This window comes from Paralichthys olivaceus, chromosome 2 (assembly GCF_024713975.1).
Source record: "Paralichthys olivaceus isolate ysfri-2021 chromosome 2, ASM2471397v2, whole genome shotgun sequence".
NCBI lineage: Eukaryota > Metazoa > Chordata > Actinopteri > Pleuronectiformes > Paralichthyidae > Paralichthys > Paralichthys olivaceus.
This window is the reverse complement of record NC_091094.1, coordinates 5,764,330-5,786,226: the sequence shown is the minus strand read 5'-3', so window position 1 is coordinate 5,786,226 and position 21,897 is coordinate 5,764,330. Positions and strand designations below refer to the sequence as shown.

Sequence of the window (21,897 nt, the reverse complement as noted above, 5' to 3'; positions counted from 1 at the left end):
AGTTAGTGTAAAAATCTACTGGCAACAGAGCATTTATCCATCACTGTTTGGTGGTTGGTTTTTCTCTGTGTCTTTTAAGTGACATGACATTTCATCAGATGGCAGGAAATCTTCTGTCTATCCAACAACTCTTCACGCTCACAGAGATACGATGCTGCTGTAGTTCTGCTGGGAACAGTGTCCCTCTGGTTTATTAAGGCCACAGCTCAGTGCAACCACAAGATGTGACTAAATAACGAGTCACTTTTCCTACGATGGAATCACACGTGCAGCTCATGTGATCGCTGTTGATTTATCCACCTACACAAACAACAAGCTCTGTTCAGGTGTGATCGGTTACCGTGGGAGAGCGGGTCGTCCACTAACCAGAAGGTTGGTGATTCCTCCGGTCTGCGTAGCATAAAGAACCGCTCTGTGTGAATGGATGGATGGGACTTGTAGTGTAAAGCACTCTGAGTGGTCGTTAAGAGAGAGAAGCACTATATGAAAGCAGTAAAATAACAGCATTCCAAACAGGCACTGCACCTTCTCTTTCATGTTGCGTTAGAAGGATGACTTAATGATGAGCATTTGATCTGTAAAGACCAGAACTGGAAGAATCTGTCATTTAATTGAATAGTTCATTAAAAGAAAACAATCTGCAACTATTTTGATCATTTGAGGAATCCCAAACATTTTCTGGTTTCAGCCACTCAATTGTAGAAAGATTATTATTATTATAACTATTACTTTAACTGACTTTATTCAGTGGAAATGACTTTCATTAGTTTTATCAAATTCTCAAAAGACCACATTTAGCCACACTGAGCCAAACCACAAGGCTTAAATGTTGACCTTCAGGTAGTTTTCTGTGAACATTGTTTGCTTATTGTACCTAAATTTATTCTACATGTCATCTTAGAGAAACAGGTAATTGGTGTGTTACTGATAAAACTGTGAATAGAGGAATTATCTGGGCTCCAGGCTACAATCGGCCACCTCTCAAGAACAGCATCGGTGAACAGTAAACAACCTCCACATTGACCAGAGGGCCACGTGTGGTGTCTGTTGTTGAAGACAGGGGGCAGAAGCTGGAGGAGTGACACTCACGAGGGCGCAAAGGGAGAGAGGGAGGCTGTCAGAGCAAAGTGGGAGTGAGGAAGCATGGGAGGCGAGGCAGAAAATGAGGAATTAAACAGAGGAACGAAGATGGAGCCGGGGAGGAAGGCCCAAATGTGGGGATGTGAGGGATGAGAGGCTGCAGCTTAGCAGTGACTGAAGGAACTTCTCAGAGCGAGAACAGAAAAGTGAGGAGGTGTGATTGGTCACATTGGTTGGATTGGTCACAAACAAATATGAAAATGGGAATGTGTTTAATTATAAACTTTATTTTAAATAATAACGAGAAAACAAAAAAACTACTTTTAAAATAATACGTGAATACAGGCATAACATTATCTTAAAAAATGTTGGACCTCTGTGTTGCAGCAGGTCAAGTGGAAGGTGTTGACCTTCGATTAAAGTGACCATTTTATGCTTTTCAGGTTTTAAACCTTCCTTTCATATGACTTGTTTTGGGCATATTACAGGTCAGCTATATTACAAAGTCCAAGGCAAAGAAAGTCCTCAGCCACAGAAAACAACTGCACCTTCGCACACCTCGTTCTTGAGATGGAAAACTAAGTACGCAAACGTTCAAGGCCATCTACGGGCTAACACCTGTAAGTTCAATGTACGTCACCAGCGTCTACATCTCGGCCGAAGTCAAGAAAAATAGGGCGAAAGTAATGTTTCCATCACTGTCGATTGGACCCGGAGTCAAAAAAACCTTTGACCCAAAAAGCCATTTGACTCAGGTGTCAATACTGACTGTCTCTACTCCCATTGCAGACAAAAGCCAGATGCTAGTGAGTATTTTGAGCAGTGGAGAGTATACTTATGAATACAGTACACTTAGGTGGATAATGGACGGACCTGTAAATTGGTAAAATATGGACACTGTAAAGCCTCATTCCCTCGGATGGTGTGGAGAGACTAGAGCAGCGTTGAAGTCTAAAAGCCAGAGTCGAAATTGCTGTACTCAAAACACAAAGGTGCTGCACCACTTATTTAACGCTGCTGTCAAAGTTATCTTAACTTAATAACAGTATTTCTTTCCTCTACTTGAGAAACTCTCCAGGCTCTTAACAGTCCTCCACTCTAACAGCTCCTCACCAAAGACGCTCTCTTTAAGAGCTCAGATGCTTCATCTGACTGAGGAGGAATTCTTAGAAAACAACATAATTCTATGAATTTTCTTAGAATTTCGTAACTAGGGACAACTGTTAAAAACTTTATGAATACAGCCCCCAGGAGAGAAAAGGCGGGAGTCTGCGACTTGATGTGTTTCAAACATTGATGTATTTTTTAAAGAACAGCTGAAGACACAAGAAGAGAGAGAGGGATACGGATGGAGGACGGGATCTGACAGAGAGGGACAGGAGGAGGAGATGCAGAGAGAGGAGTGTGAGAGAAAAATAATATATAAGAAGGACACAAAGATCTGCAGCAACAGATAGAAGTAACGGTGGGAGCTCAATTATCCACATTTCCTGCTGCTTCCCTCTTCGCCTGTGATTGGACGGCGTGAATACGGCACTTGCAGCAAACTAATTAGAGCGCAGGGCCATTATCTCAAACAAAGTTAAATTTTGCATGTTTATCACACACACACACACAATTCCAAGCTGTTAGTGCACTGTAAACATTTGATTAAAATTAATTGAGCAGTGGGGAGCGCTGTCAGAACACGCAGAGGAGCAACAAATCAGATGTTTTGGAACGACTGCTCCCAAACTCTGTTCGCGATCCCTCGGAGAGATGATGTCATCATGGGCTAATAATAATGAGAGCAGCACACTTCCTCGGCTGCTTGCGCTCGGTTTTTCTCTCAGCTTGATTTTTCCTCGGCGTTCGCAAAAGCCCGGACAAACAAGACGCTCCCACATACACAAAAACACAAAAGCCATATTGAAAAATGGCAGAGATGTCATGCATCCAAGGCTGACGGGGCCAGATCAATAAAGCTTTCGGATATTTTAAGAAAATGACTGAGGAGGCACGCAGACGGCCCTGAGGTGCACCGCCGCTTCAGCGCTGTGTGTATTTAGAGAGCTAATCCTGAGGGGAAGGCAAAGAGCAGCAAAGCTCAAACACAGCCACATAGTCATTATTTTTAGTCCTGTTTGCTATGGGCTCGTTCGAAACGCCCTCTCTCCTCCCCTGGAAGAAGGTGAGAGGAGAAATGTAACAGGCCCCGAGGAGAGCGCACACAGGCACACACATCATTATAAAATCAGATACAACCGGATTATCATCACTTAGTTTTATTTTATTTTTTTGCAGTTCGGCAAAATCGTTACGGTGCTATAGGTGCATGCTGGAGGAAAACTGGCTGCGAGCAGGAAATCACGTGTCTCAGTGCATGTATTAGCACGGTGCACATCCGACTAAAACATTTTCCACATCAAACTGCATTATACTTTGGCTCTTTGTGCTGGTGGACTTTTACAGGTCATTAGAGAGGAGGAAAGGTCTGACAATGTGGCGCTGTGGGATTTCAGCACGGAAAAAAAGTTCCTTTATCATCGCTGGTCGGCTTTACCCTGCAGGTGTGTGTGTGTGTGTGTGTGTGTGTGTGTGTGTGTGTGTGTTCCTGTGCGTGTCTGCATGTACACACAAGTCAAATCCAAACGTTTGCGTGAGGAAGCTGTTGTGTGTGTGTGTGTGTGTGTGTGTGTGTGTGTGTGTGTGTGTGTGTGTGTGTGTGTGTGTGTGTGTGTGTCCGTGCGTGTCTCAATGTCCTTGTACATCCATGCGTGCACCGCTGAAGCACCAAAGACGGGAACTCATTCTGCTAGTACTAATACAGAACAAAGCAGAGCCAGAGATGACATCTATGATCTATCACAGTGCTATCACACAACCACCTGCTCCCCAAAAAGAAGGCCATTTAAATGCCACATCTGCTCCAGTGCACCTCCGTCCTCCTCCGGAACCCCGGAATACATCGCTCGCAGAACATACTGAATATTTCTTATAAATAGGAGGATACAGCATGAGCGTTCACTAGGAAAGAAGTCATAGTGAATCCTGACAACTATTTGAAAATAACATAGAAAAATGTAATGTGGTTCACAGTGGCCCACGTGGAGCCAAATGAGGCATGTGCAGCTGTCGTGCAGTTTAGCGAATGGTCACCTCAGAGGTCACTGTGCACACAGAGAACCAAAAGCCCATTGGTCACAGAGAAGTCCAACAAACTCTGACTAGCTGTGTTTGGTCAGCTCACTGAGTGCACTGAACTGCACTGGTGAGCGCAGTACACTAATGTGCCACGCTGCCGTGTGCCACCAGGGAATGATGCAAGGAAATTAATTGGTTGAGCAGAGATTAACAAGCACCCGTTTCCAATTTTGGTAATTAGAAGTTATGTTGGTTATGTGTTTGGCTCTGCGTGTTACCTGACACCAGATTGGATTAATATGTGTATAAATACGGATTGAGACACAGACCTTGAACTATTAACTGATAATAATTGACTACATATACTTAGATAGAAAGGATTCAGATAAACATTTACATTTTCCAAACTTAGGACAAATACAAGTAAACTCAGTTTAAGACTGGAACAAGGGAGTTAGCAACAGGGTTGTGTCAACCTTCTCTCAGGCTGTAAGTGCCGCCTATTATTTCCCAAAATAATATTTTATAATACATAATATTTTTTATTTATTGGAAGTATGAATACTTTTCATACTAAATTAATCAAAGCCAAAAACTGCAAAGGGTAATTGTATTTTGGAGCTAAATACTTATAAAAGAAAATATATAAATGTTCTTATAATACATTATACATATATTTGATACATCACATTAAAGCAAGTTATACTTATGTATTTAGTAAAAATGGTAAATGTATCCTTACAATATGTGGACTGTAAATACTGGATGTTCATATAAACCTAAAAAGACGATCTAAACACTGTTCAGTTGCAAACAGCTTTTTTTTGAATGATGAATTCCAGAGGTTGTTCGGTGACAAACTTTATTTCACTTTTGCACCCACACTTCTATTCCCCATCACAACAAGACTGCATTTGTGAGAGGACAGTGAGAGTGATAGACATAAGTAATGTTTGCAGGCAACACAAAGAGAGGTTGTCGAGAGAACAACATCATGCTGAGCCACACAGAAAAGTTCAAATTGTTACATATTACACCCACAGCGAACCTACAAAGGCTGCACTGCGTTATGACACACGAGTAACACTCGCTGAAGAAAACAATGATGCACCTCTGCAAGTCTGTGGTGCCGTCGTCAATGTTAAAGACATTCTCTTATGTTCTCATTCAGATTTACAGTAAAACAAAGGAGCGGTGGAGGAAACGTGTTCGGCTGCACACGTGAAGTCTAAAAATATAAAAATGCAGAAAACAACATGTACAGTTAACAAAGTTTTATACACAAGACATGTGGGTATAGAAGCATTAACAAACAATCATCTCCATGCAGTAGCTACAGTATATGTATACAGTATATATGGAATCAGGGGTTAAAACGGCAGGTTTCTAAAAACACCTTCTGCAGCAGATACTGTATCTTTGACATTCTCCATATGTTCGTTATAATCTCCTGTCAGTTTGCTCTACAATCCAGGTCTTATGTCTAATGGGAAAAGTGAAAATAAACAGGACAATAAAAGTAGACTTCTATCTTTATCTTTAATAAAACAATTATATTTTAGTTATAGTTGCCAATGAACAAGCCAGATGCTGCATTTTGAGTTAATTATATTTGACAATATGCATCGTGTGCGTTAGAGTTATTATGGACTTACTCTTTCAGTTTCTGCTGATATCATTTGGTGTAATTTCACTGTGTCACTCATGGCTGCAACTTTTTTGTTCTTTGTATTTTTAAATATATTTAAACATGCTGAGTGAGTGGTGCAGAGGTATTCCTCTTCCTAAGTATTAGTAGAAAGGTCTCGACCACCAAGTGTTGCTTTTTCCTCTTTTCTGAATTAAGCACCATAATTGGGGAGACAAGTCAGTACAGCAGCGATTGTCTCCGTCTGCTATTTTTCAATATGCTTTTCTCTCGCTTCTATTTTCTTCTGTGTAGCTGAAAATTGGTGCAAAGTGAAGAAACTAAAAGGAAGCCGATGTTTGAAATTGATATTTCATACAGTTGGAAAGTCTACTTTTCTTAAACCCTAATGTCTTGATGGAAACATGATTCCTAAAATCAACACCAAGGTACCAGAAGAACGACAAGTGTTAACTACTGGGATCTTGATTTCATGTGGAATCATTTTCCAGACTTGAGTCAGGCTGTTCTTGGGTCTAAGAGAACATTGGTCGCAAATTTGAGAGGATTCTTGTCTCAATGAGATACTGTGTTCACAAGAATTGTATCGACAGACAAACCCAGAAAATCAGTAAAAACATAACATCCTCTAATTTGTATATCTTCACCAGGACAATAAAGAGTTGTGGTATAAAAAAGCTAGATATTAGAAAACATAGTCTCAACATGAACAGCATCAGTATAAATTTAAGTCTCATAATAATAATCACGGCACAAATTCGCATGTAAACCAACAGCTTCTCTACTTTCTGAGGATTTTATCATCACCATCATTAATATTTTCTCCAGCGTTTGTTCCTGCTCATCTGACGTGCATCAGCGTGTGGTGCGATCACTTTCTGACCCCGTTTGTTTAGCAAAGATGACTGGCTGCGGTTCAGGAGCCGCAGAGGAGGCTGAGGAGGCTGAGGAGGCTGTGTGGGCTATTTTAATGAACTCCCTGCTTCAGGATGATGAATAGGTGTGTCTGAGGTCAGTGTCTGCTCCACCCCTTCAGAGGGACTCAACTACCAGGGCACTCATAAGCAGAGCCTTGTGCTTCCCACGCATGCACACACACAGATATTCATGTTCATGCACATAGTGAACACACGGCAGAAACAAATAACACACACAATCGATGCAACAAATAAAATCAAAGGCTCAAATTCTTGGCAAAAGCTGCAGGATGAAAAGGCGTATGAACGTCACCCTGAACCATACCTCCATTACTGTGAGGATGATCACCGAGGAAAACAAACAGCTCATATTGCTGTTACTGAAAATAAAACCAAACGCATTACATGTGTTGAGTGGAAGTGAATGGGCACCGTGCAAAATAAACGTTATTGTATATGTTTCCCCGCATTTCCATGTTGGTGGTAGAGAGGAATACCTCAGGGTCGGTGGCCAACTGCAGCGTCTGTTTATGTTTAAAGGAGGAAAATGGGGGGAAAAGGCGAGTAGGGGATCAGAACTGAGCAGCTTATGACTTAATAAGGAGGTTCTGTTGCCATGGCAATGCCCAAAAAGACACCCACACAGTCCCCAAGCACCCGCGAATGTAATCTTGCAAAGAAATATTAATGAACTAAAGTTTTCATGAAGAGGTTTGGGTCGAGACGTTTGAATTTCGTCTGTGTTTTATTTGATGTTTTGATTCATATCGAAACACAGTTGTGGTGTCTCGTGCTTTTCTCTGGAGTTTTAGCAAGAACGGGTCCGGGCAGCGCACAACAGGGCACAACCACAGATAACACATCACAGCCAGCCACAGATGCTCAAATAAAGAAATGTTATGGACGGATTTGGTGGAGAGCTAAGTACCGGAGCTATCATCCTGGTTCCAAGACAAAACCCTCAATCGTCTGGCAGCTCTGGCGTGATCATCCATGGTTGTACAGTGCCCCTGCCTTCAGCTCACTCTCCTCCCCGACCAGACGCCTCGGGTGTCCTGGGACAGTGCCCGTATATGTCATGTGTTCATCCCCGCAGTACCTAAGGGTCATCGGGATGCTGAGGGGAATATGGTGGGTGGATTATCAAAAGGAGCAATCAGCCTTTTCATAACCGCCTGTGAATTTGGGACTGCAGACGAGAGACGGGCTGTGATGTTAAGACGAGCGCCTGGAAGGAACGTGTGACAGTGGCGTACACGGGCAAACAACAGCAGAAATGTACTTCGCCTGTGCGTCGCCTGCAGGGACGAAGCTGTGAAGCAGCTCATCCTTTATTCTGAGTCCGGACTCCAGGCCGTGAATATCTTCCCTTAGCTGTGAGTGAGCAAGTTCACAAACAGCCATAATGACAACTTGTTTTCAATCCGAGTGTTACTCATGAAACGACACGACTGATAAAACAGGAAACTTAACACAGCAAGAGCTTGGTGTAAGGCGACTGCAGAAACAACAACAGCAATTAAATCTATTCCTAGTTAATTGCTGCCAGCTACGACCACTATCACTTATGTGTGGACTGAAAAAATAACGTTACAGTGGAACTGATATGTCACTTCAATTCTTTAATTTAATTGCCACTGTGTTATGATTACGGTAACAGCACCTCGAATTCACCAAATGAGCATCTGTGTCAATTTTATATCATCAAAAGGCAAAAACTGGAAGCGAACCTGTCAGCTGCTTCGCTCCTTTGTCTCGTCATCGTTTAATGTGTATCCCAACTTCCTGCTATTGGTCCAAAAGTTCGAAGAATAGAGTTTGACAGTGCAAATGAATGAATCCATGATTCAGGTTGATCCAGACAGATCAAATCTTTTGGTCAGACTAAATTTTGGTCCGTTGGTCCGGGCTCTGGTCCGAGAAACACTTTCACACTTGTGTTTATTGTTCAGACAAAACTGAAAAGTCTGAAGGTCTGGAGTAAACAAGGTTTAAGTGAAAGCACTTTAAAACCTGGGCTCCCTTTATTTAATCTGTTGAGAATATATCACTCGCTGGAGTTAAAGCTGCCGTGTTCTCCTCTTGAACACTGTATTTGTTTGCTTTCTCTTCTCTCTCCTTTGGGTAATTTTATTTTCACTTTGACCTCTGGGTTGGGGAGAGAGGGTTCTGTACTACATCAGTTTTTTGCATCTTTAACCAATAAATCTATAAATAAAGTCTTTTTTTCAGAAGAGAGGCCCCTGGACACTCAGTATGTGAGGTTAGTGCTGTATAGTGATGTATAGCAGGAGGCTCTGACAGGGAGAAGCTGAATGAATTAACCTTTATCTTTCCACGGTACACTTGATGAGCAGGTCAGATTTTGTTCAGAGATGCACATACACTAAAACGCCTGGGAGGAAGGATGAGGAGGAGTCATATAGACGACCATCACCGCAGTCTATCCCCCCCCCCCCCCCCTTTCTCTTGCTCTCAACAGATGGAAGAGACAGCTTCCATAACATATCACAGTTCATTAGCAGTGAGCCAGAACCGTTTGGTTTCCCTCCCTTTCCGGTGAATATTTAGTCGTCTCTTCGCGGAGGTCAGGATGATGTTCTGTCAGATTCTTACAGTTGCGTCATAGAACACGCTCTTTGGAAAAGACGTGCTCTGTCTGCAGAACTATGGGGGTGGGGGGGGGGGATGCTTCCACTACCCCAGACGTAATGCACATCGCTTCCAGGGCGAGATATGCCACATCTGAATACAGTAACTCCGTCCATCAGGTCTCACAACATTAATTCTACTGTGGCTCCACAAACTGTTCGCTGTCGAGCGGCTATCAAACCCCCCCTCCCCTCTCTCCTTATAGACCTCATTTGCAGATAATAGGCCGTACAGGGGGAATTTTAATTATCCCGAGGATTATGAGGTTTGAGTTGTTCCCAAATGCTAATACATAGTTCGCAGCTGTGCATCTTTGCATAAGGAGGGGTATATTACCCTTCCATTTGGCCTCTGCTGCTGATGGCTTACAGCTGATCTTTGCACACCTCATTTGACAGGAAAATAAGAGGCTGGAAAAAAGAAAAACGCCCTGCATGAGAAACCAGTGAGCGTAATGAAGTTCTGCGTTCTGATTAGGGAGCAAACGCCAGAACTCACACAGTTAACAAAGGTAATGAAAGACGGAATCAATCAGGGATTCGTCTTGAATTACAAAAGATACTGATGATGATGAGGGCGATTTTACGGTGGCGAGTCGAACTCATTAATCACAACCTGTTGATTGAAACAGGAAATTCCTCAAGTCTGATTTAATTTGCAGTGTTTTAGCAGCAGTCGGGTAAAGTTTACAAACCCAGGACAATCAGTGAAGTGTTTTGCTCAAGAAGTGATATTAACAACCGTCTTGTTGTCCAAATACAAATTTATTGTCCTGCTCTTGTGAGAAGCTAAAATATAACACACTTAATAAAAAGTCATAGTCTGTAATGTAAACAAAACAATTCTCTGAGGTTTAAAGATTAAATATATTATAAACACAGATGGGATTAACAATAACGATATAATTATTTAATCATTTAAAACAAATTGAATGGAGGGTTTATTTTACATTGTTTAGAATATTCTTTATTGACAAATTGAAGCTGTATCAGATTTAAGGTGTGATCCACAAACATACCTAGGGAAGTGTTTGTATTTTGTATTTTATATTATATTCATTTTATATTTTGAATATGTTTTATGGACTTTTAAGTGACTTTTGTGAGAATTTACTGAGCTGCTGTGAGACATTTTGAGCTCAATACAGTAATTGATTTAAAAGAAAGTGAGATCTACGTCTCAGTGAAATACTGTGTGTTCATAATAATAATATATATATATACGTATATATATATATATAGTATTTTTGTATAACTTTATAAGAGTAAAGTTCTGGATTTATTTTTTCTGCAATATATATTTTCTATGACTCATGTACCCTAAAGACCGACTGACTCCACAGGCAACACAGTGATGGACACAAAACTACAGTTGATATTTAACTCGGACTTCAAAACTGTTGCTTGACCACAAAATTCGTGCTTTTAAGATTTACATCTGCTTTGTAGAGGTATACACGATTTCAAATCACGCACATGTTCTATACACACCACGCAAACCCCACAGCAGAGACTTATTTATTTTCCCCTCTTTAATTCTGTAGTTTCTTCTTGGCTCGGCTTGCTGCTACTTTGTCAGCGAATGTGGGAGACAAAATAATTGCCTCTATATTTCCTGAATTGATTTCTTGCACAGTTCTAATATAGCGGTCAGGCTGGCACTCAGGCATTCCGCGACAGGCCGCTGTGCTGCAAGCTTTGTATTTCAGGAGGGGGAGAAAGAAAACGCACTAAAGAGACGAAAAGTTTTCAAATTTTTTAACAGCTTATCATCAAGTCAAGTGTTGGAAATCCTGAGAGAAATCCCTTGAAGAAGCTGCGGTGGAATCAGTTCCTGTAGACATGACTTCAGGACACTACGTTAAGGTTGAGTTTGACTGAACAGGCTCATAGTGCTGGTGCAGGGAGTGCACCCAACTATGGTGAGGACAGAGAGGGAGAGTCTGGCTGCTTTCAGACATGAACTGAGGTCCAAATGTTTTCCTGAAATTTTCCAGTGTGCAAGACAACGCCAATGTCCGAGTCAGTTGTTCTGGACATTTCCTGCCCGCCCTCTATCAAAATGTTTGGAACCTTCCCAGCCAGCGAGTGATGACATTTCTTATACGCAATGGACACAAAACTGGCAAAATACAAATATCTCAGGATGAAAAAGTGAGCTCACACACAGGCTAAGATGGTATCTTGAAAAGACAATGAGATTTGTGGTCTTATCGCGATAAGGGCCGACGCTGGTGTTGATGTGCTGTAAAGAAAAATGAAGTGGGATACATCACGGCCGGCCTCCTGCATTCTGTACCCAGGCACTGCTCCTCCTTTGAATGTTCCAGAAATGTTCCTGAATAAAGTCAGTCAGTCGCCACCAGCTCAGCTTAAAGCAAGTTCATGGCTGTGGATATTTCCTGAAAAGCAAGCCGTGTTGCCAGCACTTTACACACAAGGTCATTTTTATTACAGAGTCACAAGCCAAAAAATAGCAAATGCAGAAATGGAATTTCCTGCAACTAAAACTACAAAACTGATGAGGATGAGATAACACAAGGTAAGTTTCTCAGATTGTTTTGCCCTCGCCTGCTCACTGAGCAGAAACAACATAAAGTCTTTTGTGTATGATTTTTGCAGCTCTTAATTACTTAACTTTTATTTCATTCACGTTGTGTTTCTTGTGGCGAGTGTTCAGTATAATGAACCCCTTTAAAAAAACTTCCCCCCTGGTTCAGACTGCTCTTCAAAGTAGGCAACAGCAGACGAGGAAGCCACCTCCCACATACTGAGACGAACGACGGAGAATACGGGACCCAGCTCCAGAGAAACCAAAAGAGGACAGAAAGAGATAGAAAAGAGTGAAAAGGTTCGATTTCCCCTCCGGTCTTGACTCTCGTGGTCTGGCCGTGAACTCGCTCCTTCTCCTCAGATCTAACCCTGTGTCTAACATAGTCCTCGCTCTTAGAGGACCAGTGGGGTGAAGACACCCGTTGAACCTTTTAAGCACAAATTCACGACATCCAGCTTTCTGTGAGAACCCCCTCACGCCCTCCGTGTTAGGGGGGGGGGGGGAGAGACGACACACTGGATCGGCAGAGAAAGCAAGCAGAGAGTGAAAGTGCATTAGCCCTCTGGCGTCAACTGAGGCATCAATTAATGAGCAGCCTGGGAATGTGTCCATCCAGACACACTCTGCACCGGGGTGCTGCAGGAGGCCAGGCCAGGGCCACAGACAGCTGGGGGACATCAATAATGGAGGGCCCAGTTTTAAATGATTAAATGAATTAGGGCCGAGGGAAAAGGTGTTAAGAGATGTGCAGGAGGGACAAAGACAACCGCGACAAAAATATCTCCATTATGTCTCCAATCATGAAGCAGAGAGGTGTCCTGGGTCAAAGGTAGAACTGACTGTGTCACGTCATTAACAGGGTGAAGATCAAGCCAAGCACAATTTACATAATGCTAGCTTTGTCAATTAAAATGGAAGCATGGGTTCGTTTCTACAGGCCTGATTCTGACAAAACCCACAAATAGACAGTTTTATTTAGCATATTTGAAAAAAATCATTCAACCTAGTTTCATGAGAACTGATGAACTGTGATGTTGCAATATTCTATTAATAGTCAGTGGAGAGTTTTTATGAAGAAACAGAGGCCAGTTAATGTTTCCATCACAATATGACCAAACTTCAGTGCACAAGAATAGCAAGAGGATGGAAGTCTTCAGCATCATCACATTTTCTGTTCCATCACTGATTTAGAAACACCAAAGCAAATGTGTAGGGGTGTGATGATTCTGAAACTAGAGCTAAGATACAAACGTCCACAATATGAGTTAACAATTAACACAAAATTATTATTCTATTCTAGGTTCAGGTAACCTGCGCATTTTGCGTTTATAAAAATCAAACCATTTTCATTGTCTGTGCCAAAGATACCGATTGTAATCTGGAATTTATCAAGAATTTAGTTGTTTTAAAGACAGAAATAATAACGATAGCTCGGAGCAGGAAAAAGCTGAAACCCGATAATCAGCCGATAAACCAAACCTCCAGATCAACAGACATGAACGATTTATGGTTTTATCAGAAACTGAATTAAAGTCACTGTAAATCTAAATAAATGTGAAAATTACTAATGTAATAGCAACAACAGCTATATTTTTAATTTTAACATTTATATTTTCATTATGATCAAATCTACCTGAAGAATTTAGGACATTATCACAGAAGGAATGACGCTGCAGTTCTTTTCTGTTTTGATAAAACCTTTCACATAAATGAAATGTTTTAATTTAGAAATGAATGTGATCATCACATAACTCGAGTAATTACATTTACACTTGAATTGGATGCAAGAACATCACACTTAGATTTCAGTGTCTCATCACATCGCACAATACTTGTGACGTGTCTCCAAAACCTGAAACTTCGGAGTAAAAATATCTCATTCCCATGTGGTAGCCTATTCAAATGTGTTCTGGGTGATAAGATCACAATCGGAAGAAGCCTGACCACATGAAAACACAGGTGCGAATGCATCCAAGACGCATCGAGGACGGACTGTGATCCAATCAGTCAAAGCACCTCTGGAGGTCAGACACACACTGTAACCACACTGAACACAAATGCAATTGTGTTGGCAATCCACATACAATAACTCCACGGGCGGAACTAATAACCTCACGCAACTGTTCCCAACCAGCGAGGCATCAGCAGCTATGAGCCAGTTAACACAAAAAGCAGTGCTCTCTTTAGTTCTCACGTTATTAAAGATGCTTGTGGATGGAGAGAAGAAGAGACCGATAGAAAAGCAAGAAAATACACAATAACACAGCTGCACCGACGAATACCATCTTCCTCAATTGCTCTTCTATCTCTTTGTTTGAGGTTTTCTTTGTGACGTGCTGGAGACACATGTTAGTGCCAGGTGTGAATACCTCCAGGTTAGAATAACATCTCGATACAAGGATACACAACATATTTTAACACCAGGTGTAAACGGAGTCAAAGATTTAACTGACGCAGTCCCGAGGAGGGTCGTTGCACGCTGGGTGCTCTGGGCCCTGAGACAGAACAGACACGTGAGCAGTGGAAAAGAAAAAAAAAAAAAAAAGATGAGATGAGAGGTGATATCAGGCGCCTCCGATGTGGGCGGCTTTCTCCGAGCTGCCAGTGCAACACCACTTCTCCTCTCTTTCATTTTCTCCTCTGACGCCGAAGTCCAAAGCCCAGGAGAAATTAGTAACCCTGCACACTGTGGTGAGAGAGTGGTTGTGTGTGTGTGTGTGTGTGTGTGTGTGTGTGTGTGTGTGTGTGTGTGTGTGTGTGTGTGTGTGCGTTTGAAGGAAAGAGAGAGCACAGGGAAGACAAATCAGAACACAGAAGGAGAAGGAACAAAATTGTTTTCCATCCCAGGGCTTATAATTCTGCTTTGTATCTGAAAAGTGATGCTGGTCTAAAAACAGGCTTCAATCTAAATGTGCGGCACGAACGGGAAATGCTTCACTGTACTACACGGGGACAGTGAAGGCCACACACAGTCTCGTTCAGGGTTTACACCAGAAAACACTATTGTGAAAATGATTTATAACAACAAAGTGTCTCTACAACCTCGCTGCACCTGATTGTACGGCATAAAAAAGGGGCTGCAGGTTTTCTGTTTTCGATTTGTAAGATGTGTCATTAATATTTTGTGATTTAAATCCAGCCTCCTCCAAACTAAAGAGTACATATCCAATAAAGTTTTCTCACACTGATGTTTGTTCTTGGTTTTATTTGCTATTTGATTGTCCATGATTGACAGCTGAGACTGATTCGTGATTGGTTGGGCCCATGTTTTTAATGGGACCTTGCTACCACAGCTCCATCCCTTGATCACTGCTGCACATTCTCTGGCTCCAAGGTGGCTGCGTTCATATCCGGGATATTTAAGCTCCATGTCTGGATATTTGGAGGAAGCGGAGGCGCGTTCTCCATCTTTACGTACGATCTTATAGCAGAAGAATTAAGAAAACAAACCAGGGAATTCACTAATATTAACTCAAACGATCATTTGCTTTCTTTCCAAAAGCCTGAAAAAGCGTTTGATAGCGTCGCCCATTGACCCATCCATTCATGTCTTGATGTGTTTACACTGTCTCGGGTGGAATTGATTTATTTTTCCTGATTTTCTTGTTGCACGTACACTGTGATTTGTTATGCATGATTTTACAAACACACACAAACATCTCATTTCTTTATTTTTGAAGTCTGTCATATGTCTAACAGAATATATCAAATCTAGTATTATTTTTAATTGAGTGTTTTTGCTCTACTTCGAAGAAGCCGTGACCTCCTAGGAAAGACTTTGAGCCAATGTGACAATCATTGTTTAAACATGCATCAGGATAAAACTATATTTACATGACAAGAATAAATCACAGTAAAATGATTTTTCACTGTGCTTCATCAATTAATGACATTAGAATGTGGCAGGAAAGAAAATCAAAACGCAAGAGAATAATGGAAATCTTCTGTATGTATTTATAGTGCGAGAACACTGTGCACGTAGCTGACTGACAGAGGCAGCGTGTTTGAACGGATGAAAGGAAAGCGTGAACTGCAGCTACCCTTGAGCTAATTCTATCATGGTGGAGATAACACAAGTACCCAGATTTCTCATTCTCATCTCCTGCATTAGATCAAGGCTACGACGCCGGCTTCTGCACGATATGTTTAACGACACGGGTGCGTCTTTTCTGAAGATGGGTGCCTGCTCTGGAGGGTCCTCATGATGAAGAGACATGTTGGGTCACATGATCCAACACACACTCTGCTGTTTGCATGATGTGGGAAAGATGGAAAATCATGTTGCAAACCAGTGGGGAAATAGCCTGAACACCAGGCTTCCTCTGTGATGCACAGGGAGACAGACCTTTGACATGAATTGCTTATTTTATTTAGTCCGACCTGATTAATTATAAACCACAACAGGGAATCCATGCTCCTGCATTGTCAACAAAGGAATAAGGAGGGCAGAAAATGACAGGCCCGCAATAGCAATTTTCTGGTCAAATTGCAGCCTAATGATTACAGGCATGAGGTGGAGCTTGACAACACAAGAAAAGAGCAGAAAAAAAGCATATTGCTCTGGACCCTCAGGCACCACGAGTGAGGGAAACAGAGAAGGAGAGAGAAATCTGCCAAGAAAAATTGAGCGCTGCCTTACTCCCGTGAGTAAACGTGAGTTTAGAAGTGGGGCTTCTCAAAATTTGCAATTCCCCAACCTTTTCAGAGGGCCGATGGTTAAGGGCTTGGAGAATTAAGTTCCATCGCTGCTGCGCTGGAGATGGAGTCGATGGGAATTCCGCGCAAAGGCACAACATTGAGAGCGAAAAGCTGCCAAACACTGGCAAACTCGAGGAAAGGCAGCAAAGAGAGAGACATTGAAGGAGGAGAGAGGAAGAGGAGGGGACTCGGAGGAAAAGCCTGATGCCTGACAAAGCTGAAAACCACCTCCACGGAAGACTGGACTCCTAAGCTCTGCTAAGACTCTTCTCCACCCGTACGTCACTGTCCTCAGTGTGCAGCTGAATTCCCAGGAAGAGTCACATGGTTCTTCCACTGTGCACACGAGTACGTTCAGGGTGGTCAAGACTATTTGGATTTAGGAAAGTAAAGTTGCTTCTATATGACATATGTCAGGGAATCTATCCATCGCATCCATTTATTAAACCCCCCTTATCCTTAGGGCTCACATGGGGCAGAGGCTGATCCCAGCTGATTTCAGGTCTGCTTTCAGATATGCATTGAACCCTCAGGTATGTTTGGAGGGGCTGTATGTGAGAATGCAAATGTTTGAGTCAGATGTTACGGACATTTTGGGTGGAACTTTTCCTGCCAAACTAAAATGACTATCTCAAGATATCGACCTGGAAAGACAATGAGATTGAAGTGCAGGTCTGTTCTGCGGGACCCTGTGACATCACTGAGGGGTGTGGTTGCAGGCGCCAAACGTTCAACCAGGGAGATCAGGAAAACAACTGCTTTACAGTCTGGTCTTCACGTTATCTTAAACTCTGTGACTTAATTTTTTTACCAAACTGAATCTTGGGGGTTGAAGTAACTCACTCAGATGTTTTCGTATCCCGTTGTTCATCTTTTGGGCTCTTTAGCCGACTGTCATGATGACACAAGACGTTGAAGGGCTCCAACTCTCAGTTACCTCACACAGGTCTGTTACCTTTTAACTCCAGAGCCAGGTGCACCTGAAATACCTGTCCCTGTGATACAGTATAGAATATGATGTGGCAAAGAAATCTATTTAAAACAAACTGAAAACTCAAATATCAAGATGCAGGAATTTAAACAAACATTATGACATCACACACACACACACACACACACACACACACACACAGAGACACACAGACACACACACACACACACACAATGTTAATATCATAGTATGAGATACAGAAGCCTATTCACACATGTATGATGTGCACACACACATCATTCACATCAACTGTCAGGAAAACACCCACATTTACAAATACTTCAGCTGTACTCACATTTATTTTCTCTCTCTCACAAACACACACACACACAGTCACACACACACACACACCCATAACCAAACATGCACACAGCAAATCAGCATGAATAAATAAGAGATGGAGTTGTGCTTCACAGCCTAATCTCTGAGGAAAAAACAGCTTGCCGCATCGGCGAGGATCAGCCCGGGCGAGTGAGTGGGACACTGCTGGCTTCCAGGAAACCAATTTGTTTGTTTATTGTCTTGGTCTTTTGTCGGTGGTTACAGTTCATTGCAGCAAGCCCATCTTGGGCATGCTCCTTTAAATAGCTTCCATAAAGCACGGGATATGCTCTCCCCATATCCTCCTCCTCCGTACGTGACGGAGCTGCACACGAGTGTCACAATGCTGCATTTCGTTCACCACGGTGTGGCTGTGAATTTCCCTTTAAACACCCGACGGATTCACCCAAGCAGCTCGAGCTGGCGTTACGAGAGGTGGAACAAACTGTGCTTTCTAAACACATTAGCCCATGAACGCTGCTGAGCAGGGAATGCTGAAATCGGGTGTAATCATGTAGATACAGTAGATGGCTGACTTTTTATTGTTGCGCTAAGCCAAATTTGCAGGGCTGGTGGAGAATATAGAATTTCTGCAATGATGCAATACCCGGGATTTTATGGTCAACTCATGGTGTTGCAGTGCCAGTGTTCTCTATGACAAGACACCATCACATCTAACTGTATCCTGCATCCACTAACACGTACAGAAAAATGTAGTCTTACATGGAGACATTTGGAAGGGCTGCAGCCTCAACAGTGCAACTACCACAGCACTGTGCATGTATGGAATAGAAAAACATAGTGTGTGTGTATTGTCTTGTGTTGTGCCTGCAAACACAAGCCAGACTCTCATATTATGGCCTATTGATCTGACAGAGGGAGCAGGAAGCTGCCGGAGAACACAAATACTGCCTGGGGTGGCTTCTTAAAACTAGAGACAAGCCTCTTATCCACAGTGTTCTCTACCTCTGGAAATCACCTGGTGGCTCATGCATATCAAGTACTCGCTCTCTCCAAGCCTCAGTCTGAGATCTGCCTTCGTCAGGCTCGGCTGTTTGTTGCAATGTCTCTGAGATGGTGGTTTAGAAAACACACACACACACACACATACCGTAACTGAAATTGATAATCTGTGTAACCTCTGTGTTCAGAGACACGACAACGTCTTATTGCCACTAAAAGCTGCAGAAGCAACCATGTTTGTTAGGGAAGGAATGCCACGGTGCAGTGTGGAGAGGTAATGGCGGTGGTCTCTGTACATGTAACGACAAACTTTCACTCTAAGCTCCATGACAAACTCCCACTTCTCACGACGACCACTGAAGAGTCTTTTCAGAGTTCCCAACGTTACTGTCAAATACAGTGGAACTGTCACCGGGATCCCATCTCCAGTAATCCCAGGGCGGCCTTTGCTCTGCCTGTCAGCAATACCAACCAATAACCCTGCACAATGAAACCCTCCAGAACAACAGTGGGCTGCAGGCTGCTTCAAGGGCTACTGACGGCGATCTATAAAACAATATAATGGCTGGCCTGTCAGTGAGTGTGGAAAGGCAAGATTTACGCCTCCTCTGACTCTCTGAGGGGACTTCAATTAATCACAGCTGAATTGTATCACCACGCAATAGGAGTGTAAGGCTATTACCATCCCTGTATTCCACAGGATGAAATGCGATGATAGCACTAATTGAGGGGAAGAGGTAAAAAAACAGCTGACCGCACAATGCTTGTCAAGGGGATGAAGGGCAGATAAAAGAACGGGTGAGACTGAGAGAGATGAAAAAGAAGGAGAGGGGAAGTGTGTGGGGGGGGGGGGGGTCGGAGCAGGGAAGGGTTGTAGAGAACGAGAAAAGTCCACAGTGGTGTGTAAGTGTGATCATAAATATGTAATTCTGAGCGTGAAGCAGCTGACAGCAAATACAAGCCCCTGTTTCCATGAGTGTCTTCTCAACGTAGTCCCACAAATATGACAGCACTTTACTTCCTGGTGTCTTCTTCATTTAGAAGTTGGATCCTCTGTGATGGAGGACACACGTCACTGTGGTGAGTCCAGCTCCAGGTCCCATTACAGGCTGAATACAGATGTTAGTGTTTGGGGGTTAACCTTTACCAAGATACAGGATTATTGTCAGTAGTGAGTCTCACTGAGGGAAAATGTGTATTTATAGGAGTGTGTGTGTGTGTGTGTGTGTGTGTGTGTGTTGATGTCATCTGCAGATGGATGGATGGATGGATGGATGGATGGATGGATGGATGGATGGATGAGGGAGGGAGGGATGGAGAATTGGTTGGATGGGTGGATGGATGAGTATAGGGAGGGAGGGGGAAATGGATGGATGAGTATAGGGAGGGAGGGAGATATGGATGGATGGGTATAGGCAGGGAGGGAGGGTAAAATGGATGGATGGATGGATGGATGGATGGAAGGATGGATATAGGCAGGTAGGGAGGGAGGGTGAAATGGATGGATGGCAGGGTACAGTTAGGGGAAGGGAAGGATGGATAGATGGATAAGTTAAGGTAGAAATGGATAAGTATAGGGAGAGAGGGAGGGATGAATGAATGGATGGGTGGATAGATGATTAGAGGTGGGGGGGGGTGGATGGATGGATGGAGAGTATAGGGAGAGAGGGATGGATGGATGATAGAAAACAGAATAAAATGAAACAGTAACGTAATAGAAAAGATGAGAAGGATGGAAGGAGAGAGGGCAAGAAGAAAGGAGAAGGAAGGAAGACAAGGTTTTCAATTCTTCTCTGATCTCATGGTCAAAAAAAGACTTTCTGGACACAGATGGGATCGACACACTTCACCTGCCTCACACATGAATGTTAATTCTTTTTCACATGATGAAGTCAAGTTTCCCTCTGTGGTGGAACTCAGTTTATTTAATCACTTACGTTGAGCAGATCTGACGAAGAAGGAAAACTTGATCTCTGTCTAGTTTGATCTGATTCCATGTTGACGCATCAGTCTGATACAGAAACAATATGAACCCTGCAGCTGCACATGTTCTCCACCGTTCAGCCATTACAGCCAAACAACTTAAGAACTGTTTATTAGACTGGAAACAATGGAGAGTTTCAATCGATCAGCTGAGTTTGTTCATAGGTTCGGCTGCTCGGCTGTTTCAGCGACTACAGGCGTCAGAAATGAATCATCAGAATTGTTTGGATTTAATCATTTCACCTCAATTCAACCACGTTTGAGAGAATGCAAAAAAAAAATAAAGGAGAGAGAACCTACCTGTCGTCGTGCAGTCAATTAATCCCGGGAAACGTCCCCTTTCATTTATTCTCCATTGTCAACCCCAAAAAACCAGAGAGCTGCTGTTTAGAGGGAACAAGCCATTTCCTTGTGGCGTCAGGACGCATCACACAAAACATCTGGATCAAGACGCTGGTGTGAAGTCAGATGTCTGCAGACGCACAATCCTCAGAGTGGAGCAGGTCTGAGATCAGCTGCTGGAGACTCACTGCTGCTGCTGCACTTGTTCAAGTCTGGAAAAGTTACTGCTCCTCCGGCTCTGACTCACAGCAACTTCCCACCCAGCGGAGCGACGGGGCGGCGGGACCGTGCAGCTCCGCACCGGGGACTCGTACCGCGTGGATCCGGGCTTTGAGTCGGTTCCTTCCTCCAACACAACTCGTGGCATTAGCGGATCTGTGGGGTTTTTTTGGGGGGGGGGGGACAGCTGGAGACATGAGATGAGGGAGAGCGGCCGGATGCGTCGCAGGGTGCGTGCAGCGGCCAGGTGGAGGCGCTGCACCGGTGTTGTAGCGCCATCCAGTGGTGCGGTGGCGGTGGACAGTGGTGACAGGCAGTTTATCGAGTGAGAATCTTTCTGAAGAACTAAAATAAAAATAAAAATGTTATCTTCACTCTAAATATACTTTAGTTTACAGCATTAACGA

At 43.0% G+C, this 21,897-nt stretch overlaps 1 protein-coding gene across 3 annotated transcripts in view; it reads right to left on the bottom strand.

Annotated features, from left to right (window-relative positions):
- Window positions 1-21,679, bottom strand: part of LOC109635375 (chemokine-like protein TAFA-2) — an 87,046-nt gene extending 65,367 nt beyond the window's left edge. Inside the window, exon 1 of one of the 3 annotated variants that reach the window (XM_069532713.1) lies at window positions 21,230-21,679. The gene's annotated coding sequence lies outside the window, so the exon portion shown is untranslated. The remainder of the gene's footprint in view (window positions 1-21,229) is intronic. The other 2 variants (XM_069532705.1, XM_020096520.2) reach the window with 2 other exon arrangements.
- Window positions 21,680-21,897: the final 218 nt, after the last annotated feature.